Source organism: Culex quinquefasciatus, chromosome 1 (assembly GCF_015732765.1).
Source record: "Culex quinquefasciatus strain JHB chromosome 1, VPISU_Cqui_1.0_pri_paternal, whole genome shotgun sequence".
Classification (NCBI taxonomy): Eukaryota; Metazoa; Arthropoda; class Insecta; order Diptera; family Culicidae; genus Culex; species Culex quinquefasciatus.
In genome coordinates, this window is record NC_051861.1 from 43043835 (window position 1) to 43071446 (window position 27612).

General features: G+C 37.7%; 1 protein-coding gene across 4 annotated transcripts in view; it reads right to left on the reverse strand.

The window, feature by feature from the left end:
* Positions 1 to 17099, reverse strand: part of LOC6049262 (5-hydroxytryptamine receptor 1) — a 181225-nt gene extending 164126 nt beyond the window's left edge. For 2 of the 4 annotated variants that reach the window (XM_038255775.1, XM_038255790.1), the window contains exons 1-2: positions 15980 to 17099; positions 2337 to 2748 (exon numbers count right to left, since the gene is read on the reverse strand). The gene's annotated coding sequence lies outside the window, so the exon portion shown is untranslated. The remainder of the gene's footprint in view (positions 1 to 2336; positions 2749 to 15979) is intronic. The other 2 variants (XM_038255784.1, XM_038255794.1) reach the window with 2 other exon arrangements.
* Positions 17100 to 27612: the final 10513 nt, after the last annotated feature.

Here is a 27612-nt window from a genome sequence, read left to right on the forward strand (position 1 = left end):
TTCCACCGGAGTAGGCTTGGTTTGGTGTGTTGTTTGTACTTATGGCATGGAGACGACTCCTACACTTGGAATGACTTAACGACCTAACAACCAAGGCCGGGACCGACATTTTACTTCCTCATCCGATGGAAGGTTGCAGCAGATGGGAATCGAACCCAGAATCATCCACTTACAAAGCGGACAGCGTAACCATTCGGCCACGCACTGCCATTTGGGCTTGAGGATGTCAAATTAGTTTTGGAATATTAAAACTAAAATGAGGAAAAAAAATTATACTTTCATCATTCGTCATTCCCGAAGGTTTTTTGGCTGTGCAATTTGTATATCAACGGCTAATGGATAATTCTCTACCAACTCACACGAAATCGGGAAAAGTTGCCCCGACCCCTCTTCGATTTACGTGAAACTTTGTCCTAAGGGGTAACTTTTGTCCCTGATCACGAAACCGAGGTCCGTTTTTGATATCTCGTGACGGAGGGCGGTACGACCCCTTCCATTTTGAACATGCGAAAAAGAGGTGTTTTTCAATAATTTGCAGCCTGAAACGGTGATGAGATAGAAATTTGGTGTCAAAGGGACTTTTATGTAAAATTAGACGCCCGATTTGATGGCGTACTCAGAATTCCGAATAAACGTATTTTTCATAAAAAAAAACACTAAAAAAGTTTTAAAAATTCTCCCACTTTCCGTTACTCGACTGTAAAAAATTTTGGAACATGTCATTTTATGGCAAATTTAATGTACTTTTCGAATCTACATTGTCCCAGAAGGGTCATTTTTTCATTTACAACAAAATTTTTCATTTTAAAATTTCGTGTTTTTTCTAACTTTGCAGGGTTATTTTTTAGAGTGTAACAATGTTCTACAAAGTTGTAGAGCAGACAATTACAAAAATTTTGATATATAGACATAAGGGGTTTGCTTATAAACATCACGAGTTATCGCGATTTTACGAAAAAAAGTTTTGAAAAAGTTACTTTTTGCGTTTCTCTTTGTTTCGTCGTCCGTGTCTGTCGCGGGTGACCATGAATGGCCATGATCGATGACGACCAACTTTTTCAAAACTTTTTTTCGTAAAATCGCGATAACTCGTGATGTTTATAAGCAAACCCCTTATGTCTATATATCAAATTTTTTTAATTGTCTGCTCTACAACTTTGTAGAACATTGTTACACTCTAAAAAATAACCCTGCAAAGTTAGAAAAAACACGAAATTTTAAAATGAAAAATTTTGTTCTAAATGAAAAATTACCCTTCTGGGACAATGTAGATTCGAAAAGTACATTAAATTTCCCATAAAATGACATGTTCCAAAATTTTTACAGTCGAGTAACGGAAAATGGGAGAATTTTTAAAACTTTTTTGTGTTTTTTCGATGAAAATACGTTTATTCGAATTTGAGTACGCCATCAAATCGGGCGTCTAATTTTACACAAAAGTCCCTTTGACACCAAATTTCTATCTCATCACCGTTTCAGGCTGCAAATTATTGAAAAACACCTCTTTTTTCACATGTTCAAAAATGGAAGGGGTCGTACCGCCCCTCCGTCACGAGATATCAAAAAACAGACCTCGGATTCGTGATCAGGGACAAAAGTTACCCCATGGGACAAAGTTTCACGCAAATCGAAGAGGGGTCGGGGCAACTGCTGTGTGAGTTGGCGGAGAATTACCCTAATCTTTTGCAGCACTTCAGACATTTAATTATATTATGATTGAGGAATATTTTGGGAATCAACGAAACGGTCAAACATAATGAATTTCTTTCCGAATACACATTGTAGAGGTCATTTTACAAAACAAAAAAACAAAATACAGAAAAATAGAAACGTTACATGTGAGTAGAACGTTACCCAGTGACAGTGGGCACGGTAATTAGCTTTGCGTCATCGCACGTCACCTTCCAGAAAGAAATCATTATCCGACCGATTCACACACGCAAGAGCCACGGCTGTCACGTTACGTTTCATTTTTTCTAATGTTATACATGTCTCTGTCCTACAAATCCAAAGCCGCGTCACACAGTAAATAAAGTGGAAATCAGAAAGTTTTGATCTTATAAATTAAAAAAATATCAGCGATAAGTTTGATTCAAAATTACTTAAATTTAAGTACCAAATGTTCTTTTCGTAAAAATGAATTTAATTAAAACATTTCAACAGTGCACGAAAGCAATAAGTGTCAGACCGTCACGTTGATGCAAACGCAGACTGGTAGACGACACCGTTGACGTCGCGTCACCCACCTGATCCGTCCATCCGTGGACCACCCCCACGCTTATCGCACGCTTTTATGTCCAATTTATTCTAAAATGACCAAAAAGAACATCACTTACCGTTCGTCGCTGTCTAGCCCCGGCTCTGCTGTCAAGAAACCGGAAGCACACTTGTCACAATAAGTTTCGGCTTCGTCTACGTTAAATGTTTTCAAAAAAAAATCTTCTTCTTCTTTTTCAGCTTCCTCTCAATTTGTCGCACGAATTCCGCTACCGGTGTGGATGCTGTCAAAGTGAATCTTCTTCACCACTCACTCACCACTGCTGCTGGACTCCGAAAAAAAAATCTCTCACAGTTGGTTGCCAAAGGCAAATATTCTTCTCGTTTGCTCACTTCGCTCGATTATATTTTCGCGCTCGGTTTGCACTGTTACAGCTGCGAGCCAAAGTGCCACTAGTTGAATATTTATCACAAAATATACTCGTTTTTCACTGTTTTCTTTTTTTCTCTCTCTCTCTCTCTCTCGATGCGCTGTTGGTGGAAGAAATGAAAACAGAAAATTATACATAAATAAACAGCAACACTGTAAGCATTTCCACTCTGTCGAATTTCATTCTTAAAATTTTCTTTATTCTATTAATTCTCTCAATTTCTTGATGTCGTCCGAATTTTTTCAACATGTTACAATTTCACTAACAACCTGCTAATAACGCTCTAAACCGGACTTCCATCGTCCAACGCCCCCTCAAAATTTGTCGCCGTGATTTTACTCTTCTGCTTCACTGGCTTTCACAGCAGTGGAATACTAAGGAGGCTGTATCAAGGAATTGAATCCAGATGACTAACTTCCTAGATTTTTATTACTTATTTACAATGGTTTACCTTTCAGGAAATGGTTAACCTAAAAAATGATTAAAAAAAATTATGACGCAAAAAAGTTCAAAACTTCTTAGTGCCCACTTCTATGGTCATTAGTGCACCCAAATGCTAACACGGGGTCCAACCAATTCTACACTCCCCCACAAACACATTCGAACAAACAATAATAACGCGTCCGTCGTCATCGTCGTCGGCCGGATAGCGGTTTCGGGTGTGCGATCATTCACACTCGATTAGCATAATTACACCACGCTCGTGAGACTGTGTTTAAGTGTGTGTGTGTGTTCATTCGTGGTGGTAAACAAAAAAGTACACATGTTTAGAATGTTGTTGTTGTTGTTGTTGCTCTTTGCTGGCTGTAGAGATTTACAATGTTTACCGGACGTTAACGAGGTTATGGACTGCCGGCGGCGCGGTGGCAGTGTGTGTGTGTGTGTAAAGATAGTTAACGAAAAAGATGATTTAGTAAACGTGTAAACATACACTGAATATCAAGGAAATGGACTCCACATGGATGCAGTTTCTGCGATGGAAGGTACTTTGGGAAAACGCAATTTAAAGGAAATTTGCAATATTTTCATACTCGAGCAGATTTCTAAAAAATTGGTAAAAATGTTTTATATTACGTTTTATTTATTTTCATGAAATTTATCCAAAAAAAGCATTTTTACAAGAATGATTTTTCCTAACTTTTTTAATGGGTTAAAATGGATGAAAATAAACATTTTAATGCATGTTTCTATTGTGAAATTGTATCAGAAAGACGAATGTGATAAAATAATTGCAAGAAAATGGGATCTAAAGGGTCCCTCAAGCAAAAATTTGCAACCAAAAAAATCACTAAAAGAAAAAGTGTCTTTTTTATGTGTCAAATTGCCTTCCAATGCGTTCTCAGTCTGATATGGTAATCCCAGAAGTCTTCTACAAACTCCAGGTCGAAGTGAGTTGATATCTGGATGGAACACTTTTTTATTTGACTTTGAAAATTGTGTTTTTTTCCCAATAACTCGCTCTAGATTTAACCAACGCATTTGTTGGATTTTTTAACCCTTTCAGATGCATTTTGAATTTTGATATTTAGTTAGGGTTTGTCCAAGTTACAGCCCTTTTACAACTTTTGACGTTTTTGAACCATAAAACTTTATGTCGTCAGGTGTGTACTATAGGGTGTAGAGGTGGGCAAAAAAAGAGCGAGCCGCTCAAAGAGCCGGTTCACTAAAAAGAGCAAACGAACCGTGGCTCAGAAAAAAAGAACCGCGGTTCTTTTTAAACTTCGGTCTTTTGAAAGAACCGTTTCAAGATGGCATGATTTATGCTATAAATATAATTTATTAAATTTCCAAAAAAAAAAGTTTTAAATTTGTTTTTGAGAATTGAAAATGCAATTTAAAATATTTCAATGATAATATAAATTTATCTCAAAAGTTAATTATTGTCTAAACAAAATAAAAATAAATCATTGTACAACTGATTGTACACTAAAGTATTACCAGAATACGAATTTGAGCATTTCAAATTGCATTATTTGTAAAATATTACCAAAAATCTACGATTTTTGAAAAAAATAAATCTTTTTGTCCGATTAAGTTTAAGCGTTTATAGACTTTAACGATTAAATCAGAATTTAGAAAAGAGTTCACAAAATATTTTCTTCAAATAAAACATCAGTATTAGTTTAATTCTTGCAGAAATAAACGCAATTAAAAACAATTTTTCCAGCATACTAGATTTAAGTTTGGATGCCATTCAATTACTCGAATGTTTAGGTTCGAGTAGAAATCTTGACAAAGAGACCACCAAGACTTATGATTTCCAAGGGCATTTTCTCGTTTTCAGTTTAAATTTGTTTTATCAAATAATTTATAAAAGTCCAATGTAAAATAACACACGATTTTAAAAAACCCTGTTTATCCAAACTTTTAAAAAGAGCGAAAGAGCCGTTCAAAAGAGCGGGTCTTTTTAATGAGCGAACGAAAATGAGCGGCTCCTAAAAAAGAGCAGTTTTACCCACCTCTAATAGGGTGTTTCATCCAAACAAAAAAGTTCTCAAAATCAGGCAAACCGATGTTCCTTTAGTAGAGGATACCCAAAGGGACTCACATGCCAAATATCAGCTTATTTGGTTGAGAATTGGCCTGTCCCCAGCAATTCAAAGTTTACATGGAAATTACTATGGGATTTTTATGCTTTTTTCCTACAGGTCTTAAGACAACATGGATTCACTCGGAATAAAGACAGGTGTGTAGGGGATGGTCCAATGAACAAATTACAGATGGAATTAGGGTTGTCCATTCTGTCCCCAAGGTGCGCATTGGATCGACGTCCGGTGTCTCCAGAATCAACGATTCACCCTTCAAATGTACGCATTGTCCTTAGCTAGCTGAAAATTACGACGCCCCATGTCAGTCGGTGAACACGTGGCAAAGTATTAACTCAAGTTTTGGATCAGAAACATACTTTAGAGTAACACAATTATAATTTTTGATGTTCCTGTAACAATTTGAAGTATTCCAAATAACGCAACATGATGATTTTGTAATAATAATGCAATCGATGCTTCTCCACGTGTTCACCTGGCATGGGGCGTCGTAATTCCTTCTGTAATTCCTTCTGGAATGTGTTCATTGGACCGTCCCCTACACACCTGTCTTTATTCCGAGTGAATCCATGTTGTCTCCAGACCTGTAGGAACGATTGAACGAAAAGCACAAAAATTCCATATTTCCATGTAAACTTTAAACCGCTGGGGACAGGTCAATCCTCAACGAAATGGGCTGATAAAAAAAATACCTCGCTAAAAATAGCCTGGGCGACTGATAGAATTCATCCAATAAGAGACGAGAAGAATTGAAATGAGAACACACGAAGAATTCGAACAACAATGCAAAAACGGTCGTTACCACTCGCCTAGGTCTAGCTAGGGTGGCTCCTCAGACCATTAACCTTCCCAAAAACCGTCCAACTCCAAGCGAAACTTACTTGAGGATACCGTGAAGATTTTCCCTTAATACTCTGAAAAAAAGTGGTGCATCAACAATTCGTCAGCTGTGTACTATCTTGTGACATAGACCATTTTGGTCGAAAATGAGTTAATGATGACGTTTTGCTATACTTAACAAACACTACAAGATGCTTTAACCTGATTTTGGAAACTCGCTTCAGTTTCCCGGATATCGCAATACATACTTGTGACATAGACCAATTTATCATCAAATTGATCGTGCACACTTGTGGCACGTCATACATGTTGTTGGAAAATGATGAAAATTTTTCTTATTTTTCACAAATTTATGTTGATACACATTTTCTGAAGGCAATGCAATCTTTTGTTTTTGAAAATATACTGATTAAGTCGGTTAAACTATTGATTTGAGCCTATTTTAGTTTGTATGGGAATTCTGTGCACACTTGTGACACGTAGTACAATTTTACTTTCAAGGCACACTTGTGACACGTGCTTTTCAGATTTTTGTTTACATAATTTACTGTATCTTTTAACTGGTGTAACCAAAGTAGTTGAAACTTGGAGCGTTTGTTAAGCGGCAGTATACAAACCGATTGCTTCAAAAAGTTTGGCTCTACCATTCATAGTTTTGAAAATATTTATAGTCAAAAAGGGTTGTTAAAATATCAAAATATCAGCACTCAGAAACTACAATTATCCCGCCAGAATATTCATGCCTCAAATACAACTGCTTTTCTCTCCCTTTTGAAACTCTCAGTGCCGAACATAGCCGAACACGTTTTCGTGTTTACACACTCGCGATTGACATTTGCCTTTTCTCTCTCATTCCCGCTTGCATGATTATCCAACCCTCACAGCGTTTAACCATAAAAGCCGGCTCAAAACCAATTTCTGCAAGCGCAGTTTTATGGGACGTCATGCGTGGTCGGCTTATAATAGCCATCTCGCGTTCTCTCATTGCAGTTTTTGGAGAGATTGTGGGACTCAACGGTGAGAGCGCATAGTCGCGGAAAAGGGGAGGAGTGATAGAGAGAGAATGATATCGCTGGGAATTACGAGACACAAGAAGAGATCTCACAAGCTATAGTGACTGCCGCTATACTCTCGGATATTTTTGGTGCAGAGATAATCAATTGACAGCTTTTCTATCACTCATTTGCAACACTGTAGTCAAACTTTAAAAATCGATTTTCTCGAATAGTACTAAATGGTCGTTGTCTCAAGATAGCACACAGCTGACGATGTCCTGATTTGACTCACTTTCCGTTGACCTAGAGTGCTCATATTTTGGTCTGATGCTAGTTTTATAAGTACAAACAATCCCTGAAAATTTCAAGCGGATTGGCGACGTCCCATACAAAGGGGTATATATGCCCTGTTCGTGGACTCGCTTTTAAAACAAAAGGAATTACTAATAGCTTCGTTATTATTACAGTTAAGTTACTGTAGTTCATTATCATTATCTTAAAAATTATTAAGCATTCGCTTCTAACTCCATCCAATTTGCTGATTTTAACTATTTAAACAGCTAATTTTGCAAAACTTTTGATAGAAACTTGTTTGCTCACTTCTTATTCTGCTATTTATCACTCGATTTCAGTTGAAAACGCTTTTAATGGGCTATTATTGAATCTCTAAGTGAAGATATGGCAACATTTGAGGCACGCTGGGACTAGATGATATCTTTCACAGTTTATCAATACGTTTTGCATGAGTTGAAAGCTTAAAAATTAAACTATGTTTGGCTGGTATAAACTTTTGATCAAATTAGCTCTTTGTGTCATGGCAACCGTTATGGAAAATATTTAAGCCGGAATTGTCATAATATTAGTACTAATTCAGTACTAAAGTTGCACTGGAATGTTTTGAAGTAGAAAATAAGCTTTGCGAATGCTTCAAAGTACTAGAACTTTGCAGCATTACAACTGGCATTATTTACGACCTTAAAAATGTGCTTCAAAGCATTCGATGTTTATAAACAAAGTAACCCATCGGTATGGGAAACCGGCCTCAATGGCACGCTCTTATTGACGTTTTGATAAGCGTGCTGGCTAAGGCGCAGTTTCCCTTTGAGCACCAGTTTTTATGTTGTGTGAACTGGGTTCAAATCCCACTGATTGAAATGCTTCTTTGTGTTTTTATATTTAAAAAAACTGCAGCCTGTAATGTGTAATGTCAATGTTTCAAAACATATAGCACAAAGGACATTATCAAAAAGTTCTCACAAGCATAAAGCTTCTGCTGTTCGGAAGTCTGATATACTTCATGAAATCTTGGCAACTATGGCCATGAACTCCTCGGAAAAGCAGTTCCCGTTTGACGAACTGCTCTAGAATTCGTTAGCCAGTGTTTGTCCCTATTAATCCCGATTGTACTGCAATTAGCTTGCTGGCCGCAATCGGCTGGGGTGGCTCGACAATAATTTCCGTCCAACGGAATGACAACAGGTTTTTATCATGGATCCGAAACTTTAAACTGCAGATAGAAAGCCTTCATTAATGTTCGATGCATAAAACCACATCAATTGAAACATTCAAAACAAACACTCATTTCAGATTACATCAGTTGAGAGATCGACGAGAAAGCATCACACTCACACATGAAAAAAGCAACAGGAGAAAAAAAAATCAAAGGAGGCCCACCACCACCAAATGTGTGTGGAGCAGCTGTTCTTTTTTTTCCCCAGCCTTGACGTCGATAAAGCAGTTTATTTTTGTTCAATCTTTCGGTGAGGCATTTAATCGGCATCACTGTGCGCCACTTGAAATATTTCTCAAGGGGAAGGGCTGATTTCATGTTTTGAAGCATTATGTACTAGTATTGAACGCCAATTTGATGCTGATTTAATGCCGCTATTTAGTGCCTGGCGGTTACTTGTGTATTGACCCTATTTGAATATTTTGTAGAAATTTTGACCAATTATCAGTAACTTGACATAAAACCTTTACAAATGTGTTTAAATTTTCACAGTTTTTCAATTAGTCTTGTTCACAAAACGTTTGAAAATGGTACAAACTGTAGAAATTTATCTTCAACTCTGCCAAACGATTAATGCTTAACAAACAAGATCTTTAAAAAGAAAGATTGAGATTTTTTAATATGCTGTGCTGTGATATTAATAGACACAGAAGATAAGATTTAGTCTATATCATATATTAAAACTGATTAAGGAATGCTATTTTGCGGTTGATTTAAATTGATTGATATTTATATTGTTATTATTTTTTACGCCCAATTTATGTCAATAGTTAAGTTCATTTTACAATATAGCTTTGACTTTATTATTGAATATTTTCTGCACAATTAAAAACAGTTCAGTAATTGTTTCATTTGGATTTAAAATTAAATCTAGTCGATAACCTTTGTGTCCACCCTTCCCTAATAATAATATTTTAGTAATATTATATGCTGTGTACTATTTTCCTAGGGAAATTTTAGAACTATGTCCTCATTTACCAGAAAATTCGGATAATGTCATTACACTCAAACCCCGATGATTTGACACTAACTGTTGTCAAACGAACGGGGTCACTTTTAAGTTTGACACCCCTTTTACATGGAGTTCACACACACTATCAAACGTTTGTTTTGATAGTGTGCGTGAGCGCCGTGTAATAAGTGACAGTTCGTCACTTTTTAGTTTGACTTTGACCAACCAACGGGGTACAAACTAAATAAGTGTCAAAAGAAAAAGTGAACAACCACCATGAGTGTATTGAAACGCTAAAAATAACTCACCACCTTTGTTTAAGCAACGTTTATTGTTCAATATTTATATGGTTTCCGAAAAGAGCTCTTGTTTGGTTGTATCTTAATATCACGAGCGCTGATAACATTTCAACGTAAAATTAACACACACGAACAACATTTCAATCATATATGTATTGTTCGAAAAAAAAACTACCAAAACCAGAAAAGGGGAAAAATTTCACCACAACTCACCGAACGCCAAAGGATTCACGGAAAGCCCCATCTGGTGTTGGTGCGATGGTCAGTTTCAGAATGGACTCCGTCCGGCAAAGACCGCGTCTGTTGATGACGTTTATGACAGTGAAAAACATCCACAACACACACACCCACACGAGGCTCGACCAACCTACACCACTTGAAACCTCGCCCAACTCATTTAACAAAAGCACCGTGAAAAAAAGTCAATGATTATTTGGTGAAAAGAAAAGCTTTAAAATTTGAATTTTTAAGGTTGATTCAGAATCAGAAAAGCTGATTAAGTCTTTTGGGAAGCTGATTTTCACTGTGACAACCGGGGTTGTAAGTTGATTGGCGGTCGTGTGAAGTGGAAAACCACTTGATATCAATACCACGCCATTGGACCACAGTCCCACCCGCGCCACCGGTGCCGGTGATAGTCAAAACGACCTTCGGAGTGTGGAAAAACGACCGGAAACATGCAAAACCGTCGCCCACGAGAGTGTGGAAACAACTTTTTTTTTTCATTCTCGTTCATTAATTTTAACACGGGTGTGTTATCAGCTCCATTTTTCCATCAACCATTTATTTGCACCGCGGAGGTTGCGGGAAATGCGCCGGAAAATGAGGGGGCGGGGGGAAACCTTACAGTTTGAGCTGATCCCGATGACGGCCGGAAGTAGTTCTTTAAGTTAAACGACCCGTGCAGCAGCTTTTGAGTTCAAAACGAGTACGGAGGTGGGTGGTAATTAAACTCGTTCAGAGTTATAAAAATTAAATCGAGCAAATTATTGGTCGACAGGTGGCATCACCGGTTGTGACTTGTGTAGCAGCAAAATTAACATTGCTACATTGAAGGACTGTGCGATCGTTTTGATTCTGGGAAGCGTGCCAACATGGTGTATAATTGGAAACCATGTCATTTCTATTCTGGATCGTGATGACCTTAGGACAGCTTGATGAGTTTCTCTCCGTTTCGTAACACTGTACCTTTTGCTGTTCTATTCTTCGAACTTCATCGAAACTCATAACATCAGCAGCGCCGGGATGTTACCGGGAACACAATACATCGGAAAACCAACCTGCTGGCATTCTGCCTCATTTCCAAAGAATTTCAACAATAATGCGCTGGTGGGGATGCCTTAAAAATAGAACTCCAAAGGGCGGATGTTCTACTAATTTGATCAAGACACGTCCTCGTTGAACGAGACATTCTCTTTCTTATCGCGTCTTCCATAGTGCTGGCTGATTGGGGCAACGTGGGGTCAACTGCTATTCTTTACTTTACAGTCTCTTGGGACCCTACGAATCCCTTGGTAAAAAGGCTGAACTCAAATACATGGAAAATCAACACAAAATTAAGATTTTTCGAGATAATTGTGATAGTCAAAATGAAATAAATATCTTCAACTTCTCTTTCAATAAATACGGAAAAAATCAAACGCTTAGATTTTTTACCAAAATTGGTAAAATAAATCTCCAAAAACAACCGTGTGTATCCTATGATTTTACCGAAATTTCGGTTGACTCGCTGTTAAACTGTTGTATTGGTCATAAAAATACAACTTAATTAAATTAAAATTTATTATTCTAGAAATTTATTTATTCTATCGAAATATGCAGTCATCAACTCTACTGAACAATTCGGTTCATTTGACATTTCATCTTGTATTAAAATTAACTGATTGAAAAGTTACCTGAACTTTAACCGAAAAGGTTACCGATCGCTCAGTAGTTGAAAATTCGTATAAAAATTACAAAATTCGGTGTGTACATTAGGGTGGCTCGAACAGCTGGGACAGCCAGTTTCTGGTCACAATCAGGCCTCAAAACAATCTCCCAAAATTTGGGAGTGATCTGAGCAGATCCGCAGATCATTTCAACGTTGTATGGAAAAACTAACTTTTTGTTATATGTTTTTGTAGTTTTCTTTTTTCAATTGATAAGTGATACAATAGCAAAAAAGCTTAATATTTTCTGAAGAAAGTATGTTCCTATCTTGTTCCTGAAAAAAATACAGGGTGCTCAAAACTGACCCACCCGTATGAAGCAGTAGGGTGGAATCTAGTTATATGGAAAAAAAATCAAATGATAAAAATGCAATCAGCAACACATTTTTTTTGGGTCCCTTGTAGGGTCCCAAACAAAGTTCCAAAATTTGGGAGCGATTGGTTAAGTCCACGATTGGCGCAAAGCGAATGAAATTTGTATGGAAATTACTATGGGGAAACATGCATTTTCACATTTTTGAATTTACAAAATTCATGTTTTATTATTTAACTAACACCGTCGAAGTATAGCCCTGAATGTCCTGAACAACTCCCCCGAAGATAGTATGGTGCTAAAGTGCATCACAAAAAAGATACAGAGTTTTCAAAAATAGCGTATTGGAATAATCAGTGAAACTCACATTTTCTGCCAACATTGCCGAAGGAACCATAAAATACAAAATAAACACGATTGTTCTTATATTTTGATGAGCCTTACGTAAAATCATTATGAAGAAATGTTCAGAAGACATTATTTAGTTAAATCGCACCCCAATTCCTCAAATAAGCGCCAATTTTGAGGACTCTAAATGGAACCTAAAAAAAGTGTTGTTGAAGAAACCAATTTTCGATTCCACCCTAATGAAGCAGCCGGTTCGCGCACTGGACTCACTATCCAGTCAAGTGATGCTGTTGTCTTTGGATAAACGGATGTACAGTGCTATCCCGTTTTTGGCAACACGACTTTTTCAAACATATCTGCTTTCACAACAGCATCGTCATTTCTTAAATTGTCCATTTCTGTGTGAAGTTTTAGTTCAATTTTCAAGCAACACTTTAAAAGAAAAATGAAGTTAGTCTCGTAAGTATGACATTTTTTTGGCGAAAGGAAATTTATTAAAAAGTGTTGTTGCCCAAAAACGGGATGGCACTTTAGATGAGAAACATAAAACTTTTAAAAGAAAACTTCAACCAACCTAATGCAAACATCCACTGACATGAGACACTAGGGTGTAATATGGTTGCATGGAAAAAAATAAAATTGTCCAAATCTAATGAGCACAGCAACTTTTAAGTTCCTTTTGGGGTCCTAAACAACTCCCCAAAGTTTGGGAACGATTGGTTTAGTCGTCACTTTGCGTAAAGCGATTCAATTTTCTATGGTAATTTGTATGGGGAAAATAATTTGTTTTTATATTTTTATTAATAAATTTCACGCATCACACTATATCAAAACCGGATTCATATTCGGATGCTCTGGAATGTGCTCTACAACTTTCCCAAAGAGAGTATGGTGCTAACTTGCTCCTATAAAAAGATACTGCGTGTTCAAAACTCGTCTAAAACGTGTTTATTGCTCGAAAATCAAGTTTTAGACGAGTTTTGAGGACGCTGAATCTTCTTTCAGGAGCAAGTAGGCGCCATACTCTCTTCGGGAAAGTTGTAGAGCACCTTCCAGAGCATTCCAATATAATCCGGTTTTAGTACAGCGTGAAACTTGGATTTTTTAAATATTTAAATTCAAAAAAATGATTTTGCCCATACAAATTTATATTGAAAATTGAATCGGTTTGCGCAAAGTGAGGACTAAACCAATCATTCCCAAACTTTGGGGAGTTGTTTAGGACCCCAAATGGAACTGAAAAATTGCTGTGCTGGAAAATCGATTTTGATATTACACCCTAATGAGACACTCTTTGTCTACAAACACACATTTTCCTAATAACACTGTTTAGCTTGATTTTCAAATGTTAACAATGTTTTTTTGTAAATTTTGTTTGGTTTGTTTTAATGGTCGTATCCAGGTTTTTTTGAATTGTTTACAAATTTACAACTCCTATACTTCAAACTTACGAGGAATTTCGCGCGGATTTTAAATAAGTCAAAATTTAGACCAAAAAGTGCCGTTCTAACGGTGTAAAAAAATTGTTATTGCCAAATCGTAAAACTATGAGAAAAACTGCGATTGGCCGTAGGCTTATAGTCCATGAAATTCCCGAAATTTCAGGGAGTAAGTGTGTTGGAAGCTGTTGCAAAAAAGTATTGGTGTTTTTTTTAAATATCAATTTTTGACAGTAAATCGAAGCCGTCGTGCTATCTTGTCGTACGTCGCTTTTTACGTTTCGAGAAAAAACGCGTTTTAAACAATAACAAACACGTTTTGTTTGGTTGATCATCCTGTGCATCGTCCTGAAGTTTGGTTGAATTTGGTTGCTGGAGTCCTCGTTTCTGTGTCAAACGCGTTCTGACCTGAAACGCTTTTGGCCAATTGTCGCACTTACATCAATTTTTAGGCTGTGTCAAAATAGAACGACAAAATTGAAACTTTTCTCGTATGAAAAGTGACAAAACTGCACGGATTTTTTTTTCGGTTTTTATTGATTATCTCAGGATTGAAATCGAATGTTGGAGATCTGTGAAGGTCAAAAGGTGAGGCATTGTGAGCTGCACAAAATGGCGTTCTTAATTGAATTTGGCCTAAAATGCACGTACGATAAGTTAGCACGACAGCGACGAAATGGAAAAAGTCAATCCAATCTCGGACATTTATAGCACATTTTGAAGTGCTTCAGTAATAGTTAACAACATTGAAAAATGGTACTATTCGATACTTAGGCTGAACAGTTCAAATTTTTGGCACTCATTTCAGTGCTGAAAAGTAGAACTTTTCATACTGGTATGAAAAGTATTAATTATCTTTTCTGTTAATTTTGACAGAGAAAAGTAGGCCGTTTTGTCGAAGATCGAAGCAAGCCGTGCGCGCGTCGTGACGTTTTGAATTTTTGCTCCGCATTTTTTTCGTTTCTAAGTGAATTTTAAGTTTAATATTTTGATTACCCGGGAGGTTCAGAATCGGATTTCGAGTGCTGAGCGACGGAATTTCAAATTGGAGGTCAAAGAGAAGTGTGATTCGTAAACTAGAAGTTCAGTGGCAGTTTTTTTTTTGGGCAATCAAAACCGATGTCAGGGACCCTCGAGGGTGAGCTTGCCCTAGCTAGAAGCAGAACATTTTGAAGCTGCTGGTGGAAATTTCGGTGCTGTCGGGAGCGATTGATGCTGAATGGTGGTCGAGATGATCGAGTCAAAGATTTGGATTTGTCTCTATGTTTCGTCCAGGATCGTTTTGTCCTATCCCGGTGAGCTCTTTCCTTGTTGGATCTTCGTTTAATTTTCACGGAACGGAACGGACAAAAATATGGAAGTGGCCGTTGCTGACTGGTAACGGAGTTCGCTTTGTAAGCGAATGGTCTTGGGTTCGATGCCCATCTGCTCCCAATGAAAAAGTTTAACACTTAAAATACGTAATATGAACTAAAAATCAGAGTCGCTCGAGGCGGGGTTCGATCCCCCGTTCTATGGATTGATAAGCAAAAATGCTAACCATTGCGCTATCACAGCTTGGTGAGCTTGGACTGGAATTAGGAAAACTGTTACTACCAACTAAATACGCGCTGGGTTTTTGTCCATTTGGCAAGGATCCGGAAGTTCTGAATAACGTTTGAATCCGATTGATGTAAACGTTCTTTAGGGCGGGGCTTGTCGGTTCAAGCTGAGGTACCTCGCGCACGGCTAGCCTGCGTAGAAATGGGTCACTGAAGCTCGACAGAGCTAACACTTTCCAAATGCCTATGCGAGTTATTTGCATGTATAGAATGTAAATCTAAAATACATGGAAACAACTCAATTTGTAAGAAGCGGCCGCGTGGCTCCGTTTGGTTGGTTGCACACACACACACACACACACACACAGAAAAGTAGGCCGTTTTGTCGCCTGAGCATGACAGGAAAAGTAAGTATGTAGTTTCACGACGTAGTTGCTAAAAATACCTTTCGAAATCTCATAGAATTGTCCCCTTATCTATGTATCATCTCCAGTATGCTTACAAAGCTGACTTTTCATTATAAATTCATCATTGAAGGTTCCAGAGATACCGTTCGCTTGCTTTACCCAAGCTATGCCGTTTGACAAGCTTCTTTTCTTGCGGCAAACAATTCCGCTTACCTATCTTATCAGCGGGTGGTGTTATCTGTGCCAAGATAATTCAAAATTTGAACCCCGGATACGTTTTACCCCAGGTTTCCATCCACCTCGCGCTGTCTATTCATTTTTCCTATTTTTAATTGAATTACGAATCACGAATCACCAGCACCAGCCAGCAACAACACTTTTTCGTCGTCCGCCAAGGGGTCCAATGATTGACCGAAACTGGTTCCAGAAAATCGTCACCGGCTGCGCCTCGCCACCACAAGTCACGCGGAAAAGCTCTCCCCGGGAAAACGCGGGAAATTAAAAATTACTCCTTTCCGCCACCGTTTCACCGAGGTTTTTTTTCTATTCTTCTTTCACTTTTGTCGGTGCTTTTGTTTCAAATCGGCACAGCGTGCTTCCGAGAGCAGTTATAGCGCTGGTGGGGGAGAGAAAATTCAAACGAAAACAATTTTCCAATTTTCCCGGCTTTTCTTTGCTGCCCTAACTTGACTCTCTCTCTCTCTCTCTTTCTCGCCGGAATGGCATCCGTGCAGCGCCACTTGAGCTCTGTTGAATTCTTCTTGCTGTATTTCTTCGTTTTTATTCTCTCCACAGCGGGAAAACTATTGTGAACTGAAAAATTCTTTCTACCTTTCCGGGAAAATGCTTTTCCTCTTGACACTATAATGCGCATACATCACAAGTGCGACTGCACTATGTGCGCAAAACTTCCGCTTTCCTCGGCGAACAAGGTATTTTCTTGTTGAATGGTACGTTTGACACAACGTCACCTTCCGCACACAAAACCCTTGAACCACTACCCACTTACACACCTGCTGTTGCTGCGCTAGTTCCGCCAAAAACCAGTGTCCAAAATGCACCTGCTGGCGTCACGTGTTGCGCACAAAAGCACCAAATTCACGTGTCCCACCGCACTGTGAGTTCCCCACTCGAGCACAGAACCAAACTAAACCCCGTCGATCGCGATCCAAACTTTCCCGAAGATCCCAACTCGATTCGGCTGAACGTCAAACGTATCCGCGCGCGCTTTGACCCGGCAAGCAAGAACATACGTTATCTCTCCTCTCTAGTTTGGAGAACGTATTTTTCCGTACTGATAGTCCAAGCAGGCCTCGCGCTGCGTTCCGCCGCGAGAAACTCACGGTAAGCCGCCGCCGGGCGGCTCCGCTTTGGTTTGGCAGGCCGCCAACATTGCGGGAGGAACTCACCACGGTGGCGCTCACTCTCCTCCTCGGTGGTGGTCAACGAAGAATTGAGGCGCCACCGAAAAGGTTGCGGAGATAATACACGAGTGGGTTTAGAGTGTTGTGTACACCTGTAGTAGCGGTGTGAAGCAAGGAATTATGGACGGCTGGGTGAGGCGGGAAGTGCCGCAAGAAGGTAGCGGAAATGAGTGACCTCAGGTGGGTGTCGCTCACTCAAACGAAGGTTCAGCCGATTTTGATAATCGACTGTGGTTTGACGATTTTCGGGTGAGTGACGAGCGGCCGCGGCTTGACCAATTTACGAGAAAAACACATGACCCATATAAAGTTCTGGGTATCGAGCCGCCGCGGCGAGTTGAGAGTGACCTAATGGAATTTGGAGATTAATAATGTAAAAAGTAAAAATGGGAATTGTACGACTTTTTCATATTGTTCACTTCGCAGCATGGCCTTGGCGGTCTCTATTGCAAGATTCCTTACTCGAAACATGATGTCCAACGTGTGACACGGTGAGGCAATTCAAACTAGTAGACATGGGGCTTATCTGTAAATCTACAAAGATAAAGCGGAAATAAAAGGAACAATTCGTCGCTTTATTTTTACAGAAATACACTAAAACGTCTTGATTTTTGGTTTAAAGATCAGAAATCAACCAATCGGTACTGATCGAATCACTTGAAGCGCCAGTGCGCAACCAATCATGAGCTATCATGACTCGAAACCAGCCAACGATTCGGTCGATCGCTTCACTCTGTTTCTAAAATCCTTTGTAAGTTGTTTGGGCTACTCCGATTTTCGACCGCCGGAATAGTTGACAGATCGTTCAGTTCAAAAAATCATAAAAAGCTGATTGAACATAACAACATGCATTTGAAAGCTTTTGTTGTGATCGCTACTAATGTCTTCAAAATCGGTAACATTGTTTCCTGAATTGAACAATTTTGAAATCATTTAAAAGTTTACAAACTCGACAACATAGAGTTGCCAGATTTTCTAATAGAGTTTTTAACCGAGAGATACGAGAGATTAGTGATTGCTGTGGTAGTTACAAAGGATAGTAATACTTTAGACCACATTTTCTGCTCCAACTCAGGCTACTAGTGATTTAACTAATTAAATTTCGAATTCAGCATTTAAAAAATAACCAACTTCACCACTCTGACTCAGACTAAACCACAACTCCCTTACAAATTTGTTGAAATTGAGCCAACTTCAGCTTCTAAGAATTTGCCGACAATGACTCCGAATCCGTGATCCTTTCTTTCAAGCCGACTCTACCGTCTTCGATTGGCATCAACTTGCATCTCAACGTTGTCGTGCTACCGATATAATCCAGTGACAAAATCGATTTTACTAGACTAAATCCGTTATGAAAAACAGTGTTAAGTTTAGAACTTAAGAGCGAGTATACGCGCAAAGCATACCCATCTCGCATCAACCTCACCAATCTGCCTGAAATTTTCAAGGGTTGTTTGAACATATAAAACTATAGCATCTGGCCATAAGGGTACATAACTTTTTTAGACAAGAGTGTGTCCCTCTCACACCTTATGTAAACTGTCATTCGAGTGAAAGGGATACACTTTTGTTTACAAAAGTTATGTCCCCTTTTGAAATGTTAGGCTCCATTTTACAACGTTAAATTTTGCCCTGAAGACAAGCAATACAACATTTTTGGTCTCAATTATGACATATCAAGCAAAACAATGTAAAAGGGCTGAAGCCGAAGTGTAAACAAAGAGTCTATCCTACTCACGTCAGTTGATGTTTACATTCGGAACGAGCAGGATAGACTCTTTGTTTACACTTCGGCTTCGGTCCTTTTACAATGTTTTGCTAGATATTTGAAATCCTCGGGGATTTTTTTTGCATTGTTGCAAAAGCTATGAGAAAAAGTCAAACCAATCCTGGATGTCAAACCATTTTGAAGTGCTTCAAAAGACCTTTCGAATGCATCTAAGCGAGTTGGAATTGATGAAGTTTTACGGATATGCAAGCAATTCTCTAAGTCTGAGATCTCAAAAAAAAGTGTCCACGTGGTTTATTAATGGTCCCCAAAGGGTATGACAATATAAAATGTACATAAATACATAAGTAGGATCATTTTCTTATAAAAATGGCTATAAATTGATGGTTTAGAACTGACAAATCTTCGATACCACTTCCACGCACCGAACTTAAATTACCAATCAAAACCCGTACCAACGCGCATGTAAACCAACCTCACCAACATTGATTACAGTAAGATAGCCTTTTTTGTATCACCTCGCCTCCAACTTGAGAAGCTTTACGTCCGTGACCGCGACCGTGAGGTTGCGATTTGTGTTTTAAATTTAAATTTGGGCGTAAGTCGTAAAAAATCTCCGTCCATACCCGTAATGATGCGCCCCCTGTTAAGCCGAAACGCACACAACACAGTGCGGATAACACCCACACAGTCTTGCACACGCAGCAAGCCACCTGTCCGACAAGCAGGTAATAACAATGGGTAATCGGCTAATTTTACTGCTTCATTTATAATGTTTGAGTCGGCCGCAGGGACTCTCCTCGTCGAAAGTCGTCGTCTCATGATGTGTGATCGATTCATCGTCGCCGTCATCATTGACGCGTCTGTCAGTGTCAGTGGTGATCAAATTTTATTAGCTTGTTAGTGCTTCGATGCTCGTATAGTGTACCGGTTTGTGTACTTTGCTTGAGTAATATTTGAAAAAGGCCTGCTAAAGCTGCAAATTACTAAACACAAAATTTTTAGCTCTAAGAACCATTCTAACTCATCATCAACAACTTTTTATTCCATCCTACAAAAAAAAAAATAAGTACGTAGAAAAAGCTTCCATACAAAAAGCACCTTCCATCATCTTTGGTTCGGAAATGAGTTATCGTTATAATAACAATGGTAATAACCACACGAGAGTGCTGAAATCAGCATCGCGCCGAGAATCGTTTTTTATCAGTCATACGCGAAGAGCGAGCCGATTAGTACCGGCACTCACGAGCGAGAGGTCACTCTCAGCGCAGCAGATGAGAGAGAACGCTCAATGCTGTTGTGGGAGAGTAAGTGAGGGTTGTTGTTGATTTGGTGGAAAATGGGAGATAAAAATTGCAGACTGAGAGAGGGAGAGCGGAAAACAGAGAAAAATGGCTGTCGTGAGAGATTGTTGAATAATTGTGAGAGCAATCAACACTGTGGCAATAAATCACTGCAGCACAAACCATGCGGCTCCTCCGTATTGTGCTGTTCGGGGTGAATTGATGGTGCATTTGTTTAAAAAAGTTCATTTTAATTTATTAGCGACTATTTCTAATGTGAATTGATTTTTGCCTTCCTCACTGAGGTAAGGCTATAATCCTGCTCGAAAAATGAACTTTTGAAAAACAGCTCGTAGACCTATATTCATGTATACCTATCGACTCAGAATCGAAAACTGAACAAATGTCTGTGTGTGTGTGTGTATGTGTGTGCGTATTCACTTTAGTGCTCAAAATTCTTGCCAAGTTTTCTCGGCACTGGCTGATCCGATTTGAGTCAAACTAGTTGCATTCGATTCGTTTTGGTGCCCCATAGTGCACTATTGAATTGTTTGAAGATCCGATAAGTAGTTCAAAAGTTACGTATAAAAAAGTGTCAGAGTTGCGAATCAGGTGCTGGAATTTTGATGCCGGATCTCACTTATCTATATGAAAACTATGTCCGGATCCATCATCCAACCCATCGTTGGTTAGGTTATCAAAAGACCTTTCCAATGAGTCCAAGACATTGAAGATCTGGTAACCCTGTCTCAGGTTATGACCACTTAAGTGATATTTATGTACTTTTTTGAAGCCGGAACTCACTTAAATGTATGTAAACTATGTCCGGATCCATCATCCAACTCATCGTTAGTTAGGTAATCAAAAGACCTTTCCAATGAGTTCAAAACATTGAAGATCTGGCAACCCTGTCTCGAGATATGACCACTTAAGTGATATTTATGTACTTTCTTAAAGCCGGATCTCACTTAAATGTATGTAAACTATATCCGGATCTATCATCCGACCCATCGTTAGTTAGGTAATCAAAAGACCTTTCCAATGAGTCCAAAATATTGAAGATCTGGCAACCCTGTCTCGAGATATGACCACTTAAGTGATATTTATGTACTTTTTTGAAGCCGGATCTCACTTAAATGTATGTAAACTATGTCCGGATCCATCATCCGACCCAACGTTAGTTAGGTTATCAAAATACCTTTTAAATGAGTACATAACATTGAAGATTTGGCAACCCTGTCTCAAGTTATGACCACTTAAGTGATAATTATGAACTTTTTTGAAGCCGGATCTCACTTAAATGTATGTAAACTATGTCCGGATCCATCATCCGACCCATCGTTGGTTAGGTAATCAAAAGACCTTTCCAATGAGTCCAAGATATTGAAGATCTGGCAACCCTGTCTCAAGTTATGACCACTTAAGTGATATTTATGTACTTTTTTGAAGCCGGAACTCACTTAAATGTATGTAAACTAAGTCCGGATCCATCATCCAACTCATCGTTAGTTAGGTAATCAAAAGACCTTTCCAAAGAGTTCAAAACATTGAAGATCTGGCAACCCTGTCTCGAGATATGACCACTTAAGTGATATTTATGTACTTTCTTAAAGCCGGATCTCACTTAAATGTATGTAAACTATGTCCGGGTCTATCATCCGACCCATCGTTAGTTAGGTAATCAAAAGACCTTTCCAATGAGTCCAAAATATTGAAGATCTGGCAACCCTGTCTCGAGATATGACCACTTAAGTGATATTTATGTACTTTTTTGAAGCCGGATCTCACTTAAATGTATGTAAACTATGTCCGGATCCATCATCCGACCCATCGTTAGTTAGGTTATCAAAATACCTTTTAAATGAGTACATAACATTGAAGATTTGGCAACCCTGTCTCAAGTTATGACCACTTAAGTGATAATTATGAACTTTTTTGAAGCCGGATCTCACTTAAATGTATGTAAACTATGTCCGGATCCATCATCCGACCCATCGTTGTTTAAGTAATCGAAAGACCTTTCCAATGAGTCCAAAACATTGAAGATCTGGCAACCCTATCTCGAAATATGACCACTTAAGTGATATTTATGTACTTTTTTTAATGCCTATGCTATGTCCGGATCCATCATCCGACTCATCGTTGGTTAGGTAATGAGTTTTCCCATGAGTCCAAAACATTGAAGATCTGGCAACGCTCAGTTTCAAGTTTTGACCGCTTAAGTGACATTTGTGTAATTTTTTTATTGAGAAATAGATGGAATTTGTGTCCAAACCCATCATATCACCAAATGTTGGTAAAAAATGAGGAAGGCATCAACCACATAGGTGGATTAAGTTAGTTTTTTTCTTTACAGCTACACAAATACTATCAACAAAATGAGTTTTTTTAACACGACTTTGGTATAGGTTAATAAATAGGCTTGAAGCAAAACGTTCATTCTTTGTGCAAAATTAAATAAAATTTTGATTTTTTTAGAATAGAAACGATTTCTAGAGAGAACATGGACAGAATTTATTACCTTTACAGACCAGACTCGATGATCCGAAGCCTCGATTATTATTATTATTGTACAAATGCACTTTGCCATTTAGGTCACCATCTAAGATTTAATTATTTTAAATCACAGCGTAGTTTAGGGGTCATACTTAAGCTCGACAATCATAAATAAGACAACGAAAAATAATGTTTTTTTGTGATTCGATTATTCGAAGTTTCGATTATCTCAAGTGAAATTATTCCAAGGCCTTCTGATAAACGAGTCTGGACTTTGTCTCTATTCTCCATTTTTTGTGCAGTGCCTTTTTTTCTATTTGTGTATATCAGAGTTTTTCATGTTTATAAAACTTTCCATGTACGTTATTAAACCTACCCAGTCACCGCGTTCTAGCAGGATTATAGCAGAGCTCTCACAAAGCTGGATATTCATACATCATTCTAGCAGAAATGTTCGACCATTCGAGCAGGATTCTTGCAGAACCAGCTCTACTAGAATATTTCGTGACTGGGTACGAACGAAAACGAGACTGTCTTAAAATTTTAAAATTTGGAAGCTATAATTGTGTAAGATGATTTAATGCAGAATTGGCAACGCTAAGCTGAGCTAATTTCATCACTTTTGCAGTTTTGCTTTCCTTGCATAAACAAAAGACTTTTCCAAATATAAGTATCACTCGAATCATCGTGGGGCCATAGCACTATGGGCCATCTCCATACAAATAGGCGGCTAAATTATTTTTTTGCTTTTTAAATGTTTTTTCATACAAATTTGGGTAATTGTATGGTATTGAAATGATATACGTCGATTTTTATGACTTTTCATGTTTTTCAATAGTTGATTGTTTATAATAAATAGTCTTTTCATACATTTGCAAGTGCAACAGAATTGCATATATATTGTATTGCAAGTTTATATTATTAAATTATGGATAAGCTAATACATCCCCACTTTAAGGACACAACCCCTCCCTCCTCTTTCTTTCACCCCTCCCCCCTCTCCTCCTTCCCTCCAACAAAATTTTGTTAAGCGTAATAAATTCATTTTAAGTCAAATATTTATTATTTACTGCTGTGTGTTTCTTTTTGTGAGTCCATGCCATATAACTTGAGACCCCCCCCCCCCCCCCCCCCCACACTTACGGGCATAAATTGCGAAAATTTAAATTGTTAAATCAAATAACAGAAAAAAATAATTTTATTCAAAATATTAATTATGAAGTAAAACGATAAAATACAAACCATATTCTTAAAATTCATTTCATTATAGAGTTTGTGACAGCTTCAGGATATGTTAAAGGTACTTTTTATGATGTTTTGTACTAACCAACATAGAACTTAAATGTGGATCAGTTTCATGGATTGATCGCAGAAATTCATCATGCTAAGTCAACATTTTGATGAATACTTTTTCCGGTATCAAACTGAGATTCTCCAGTTTCGCTTGAGAAACTTCGGTACGAATACCTTATTTTGACTAAGTTACTCAATTTTAAATGTAGGCAACAGAAAATTCCAATAAAGTCATTTCGAACTTCTTGAAACCAGGTATTGATTTTTGAAGCGACGATGCTCACGAAGTAGGTAGCAAAGCAAGTGAAATAAACGGGTGCATATGTAGATTGCAGCAAATTTTGATAAAACGTAAATGTTCAAAATGGCATATCTCCGAAAACGCAAAAAATCGCAGGCTGGAAATTTCAGCAATGTTAGATTATAATCCAATCTTTCAAGTGATCTTAGTTTCATGTTTAGCATCGGTTAGCAAAAAAAGTACTCGATTAACAAACACAAAAAAATATGATTTGTCAAAAAAATGCTCCAGTTATTCGATGAAAACTTCAGTTTTTGGTTTGGAAACAACATTTTATCTATTAATAGTTTCAAAGCTTATCTTATTACCTTTCCAACGATGTATATTTGTCCTAATAAAACATTTAAAATGGGTGAGCTATGTTAAAATTAAACAATCAGCCTTTTTTACGAAAAACGCTAGTTTTTAACTCCATTTTTTGACTTTCAGCTTGCGTATCTCCGTAATGAACAAACTTAGAGCTTTGAAAATTTGGATTTTTCTTAGTTAGAATGTTTACTTTCGAGAAAAAAATACCAAAAAATATTTAGAGAAGGTCACTTTTTTGAAACTTGGCCACCCAATGTACCATAGTGCATAGGCTCTTAGGTTTTTTTAAACATCAAAATTTAAATAGAATCAGGGGTTTTTAAAAAAGAAAAAAATTATTGCTTTTTTTGTGCGTTTAAAATTATATTTAGCATGTTGGGAATCGATCATTTTATTTAGATTTTTTGTGAAATTCCGTTGAACAGTACTGCAAAAGGAATTTTGTCAAAATATTGAAAGCGACGCAAATTTTATATCTTTGAACGAAAAATCATGACAATGATGGAAGTATTCACGTTAAAAACACTTTTTTTGTTCGAATGTTAATGCCGGGACCGTGGTGGAGGAGTAAGCGTGGTTGTCTCTCACCCAGTTGGCCTGAGTTTGATCCCAGAAGGTTCCGGTGGCAAATTTTGAGACGAGATTTGTCTGACCACGCCTTCCATCGGACGGGAAGTAAATGTTGGCCCCGGACTAACCTTAATGGTTAGGTCGTTAGCTCAGTCCAGGTGTAGGAGTCGTCTCCCTGGATCCTGCCTCGGTGGAGTCGCTGGTAGGCAGTTGGACTAACAATCCAAAGGTCGTCAGTTCGAATCCTGGGGTGGATGGAAGCTTAGGTGTAAAAAGAGGTTTGCAATTGCCTCAACAATCAAGCCTTCGGACACCTAGTTTCGAGTAGGAATCTCGTAATCGAGAACGTCAAGGCAATGCTGTAGAGCGAATAATTTGATTTTTTGTTTTGTTCAAAATTCAATTTTTATATTTTTTTTTACTTTGTTGCAAAATTTGGCAAAATGTAGGTGGGTAATTCTCCGCCAACTCACACAGCAGTTGCCCCGACCCCTCTTCGATTTGCGTGAAACTTTGTCCTAAGGGGTAACTTTTGTCCCTGATCACGAATCCGAGGTCCGTTTTTTGATATCTCGTGACGGAGGGGCGGTACGACCCCTTCCATTTTGAACATGCGAAAAAGAGGTGTTTTTCAATAATTTGCAGCCTGAAACGGTGATGAGATAGAAATTTGGTGTCAAAGGGACTTTTATGTAAAATTAGACGCCCGATTTGATGGCGTACTCAGAATTCCGAAAAAACGTATTTTTCATCGAAAAAAACACTAAAAAAGTTTTAAAAATTCTCCCATTTTCCGTTACTCGACTGTTAAAATTTTTGAAACATGTCATTTTATGGGAAATTTAATGTACTTTTCGAATCTACATTGTCCCAGAAGGGTCATTTTTTCATTTAGAACAAAATTTTTCATTTTAAAATTTCGTGTTTTTTCTAACTTTGCAGGGTTATTTTTTAGAGTGTAACAATGTTCTACAAAGTTGTAGAGCAGACAATTACAAAAATTTTAATATATATACATAAGGGTTTTGCTTATAAACATCACAAGTTATCACGATTTTACGAAAAAAAGTTTTAAAAAAGTTGGTCGTCATCGATCATGGCCGTTCATGGTCACCCGCGACAGACACGGACGACGAAACAAAGAGAAACGCAAAAGTAACTTTTTCAAAACTTTTTTCGTAAAATCGCGATAACTTGTGATGTTTATAAGCAAACCCCTTATGTCTATATATCAATTTTTGTAATTGTCTGCTCTACAACTTTGTAGAACATTGTTACACTCTAAAAATAACCCTGCAAAGTTAGAAAAACACGAAATTTTAAAATGAAAAATTTTGTTCTAAATGAAAAATGACCCTTCTGGGACAATGTAGATTCGAAAAGTACATTAAATTTCCCATAAAATGGCATGTTTCAAAAATTTTACAGTCGAGTAACGGAAAATGGGAGAATTTTAAAACTTTTTAGTGTTTTTTCGATGAAAATACGTTTTTCGGAATTCTGAGTACGCCATCAAATCGGGCGTCTAATTTTACATAAAAGTCCCTTTGACACCAAATTTCTATCTCATCACCGTTTCAGGCTGCAAATTATTGAAAAACACCTCTTTTTCGCATGTTCAAAATGGAAGGGTCGTACCGCCCCTCCGTCACGAGATATCAAAAACGGACCTCGGATTCGTGATCAGGGACAAAAGTTACCCCTTAGGACAAAGTTTCACGCAAATCGAAGAGGGGTCGGGGCAACTTTTCCCGATTTCGTGTGAGTTGGTAGTGAATTACCCAGGTAATATATAAATATTTTTCAACCGATTTTAAAATTAACTTCCCAAAAAATCAATTTCTCAAAATTCTTATGTTTTTATTTTAGTTTTTTTTTGTTATCTGTTTTAGAGGTAAAAAACCGTAACTTTTGAGCTATAGGAAATATGGACAAAAAATTTTTTAAGTCTTATCTAAGCATTCTCCCATTTTCTATATTTCAATATTACGCCAATTTGAAATATTAGTTTAGTTTGGTATTGTTTGAGTGTTTGTTATTGTGTATGTGTGTGTAGTTGTCACTGCGCTTGTGTTTGTGAATAATTTCATAAAGATAGCCTTAAAAATGGCAACTAGTCTAAAACGTCAAGCTATGTAAGGATTTTGTAAAAAGTCCTCAACTATATGTTTCTAACAATAAATTATTAATGAACAGATTACAATCAACAATCAGCACCATAACGTTGGACACAGAACTAACAGCCTTTTACTCCGCCCAGACTGAGCCGATCAATCCTTTCATTATGACAAAAGTCGATTTCTCATAAATTTTAAGTTCTAAACACTTAAAATACTTGTTCGCCAATTCATCATCCATAAAGATGTTTTAGGATGATTCCTTGAAGTTTTGCATCATTTCCGATTTTATTCTGTTGAAAAGTTTTTATTATATTGGCCAAA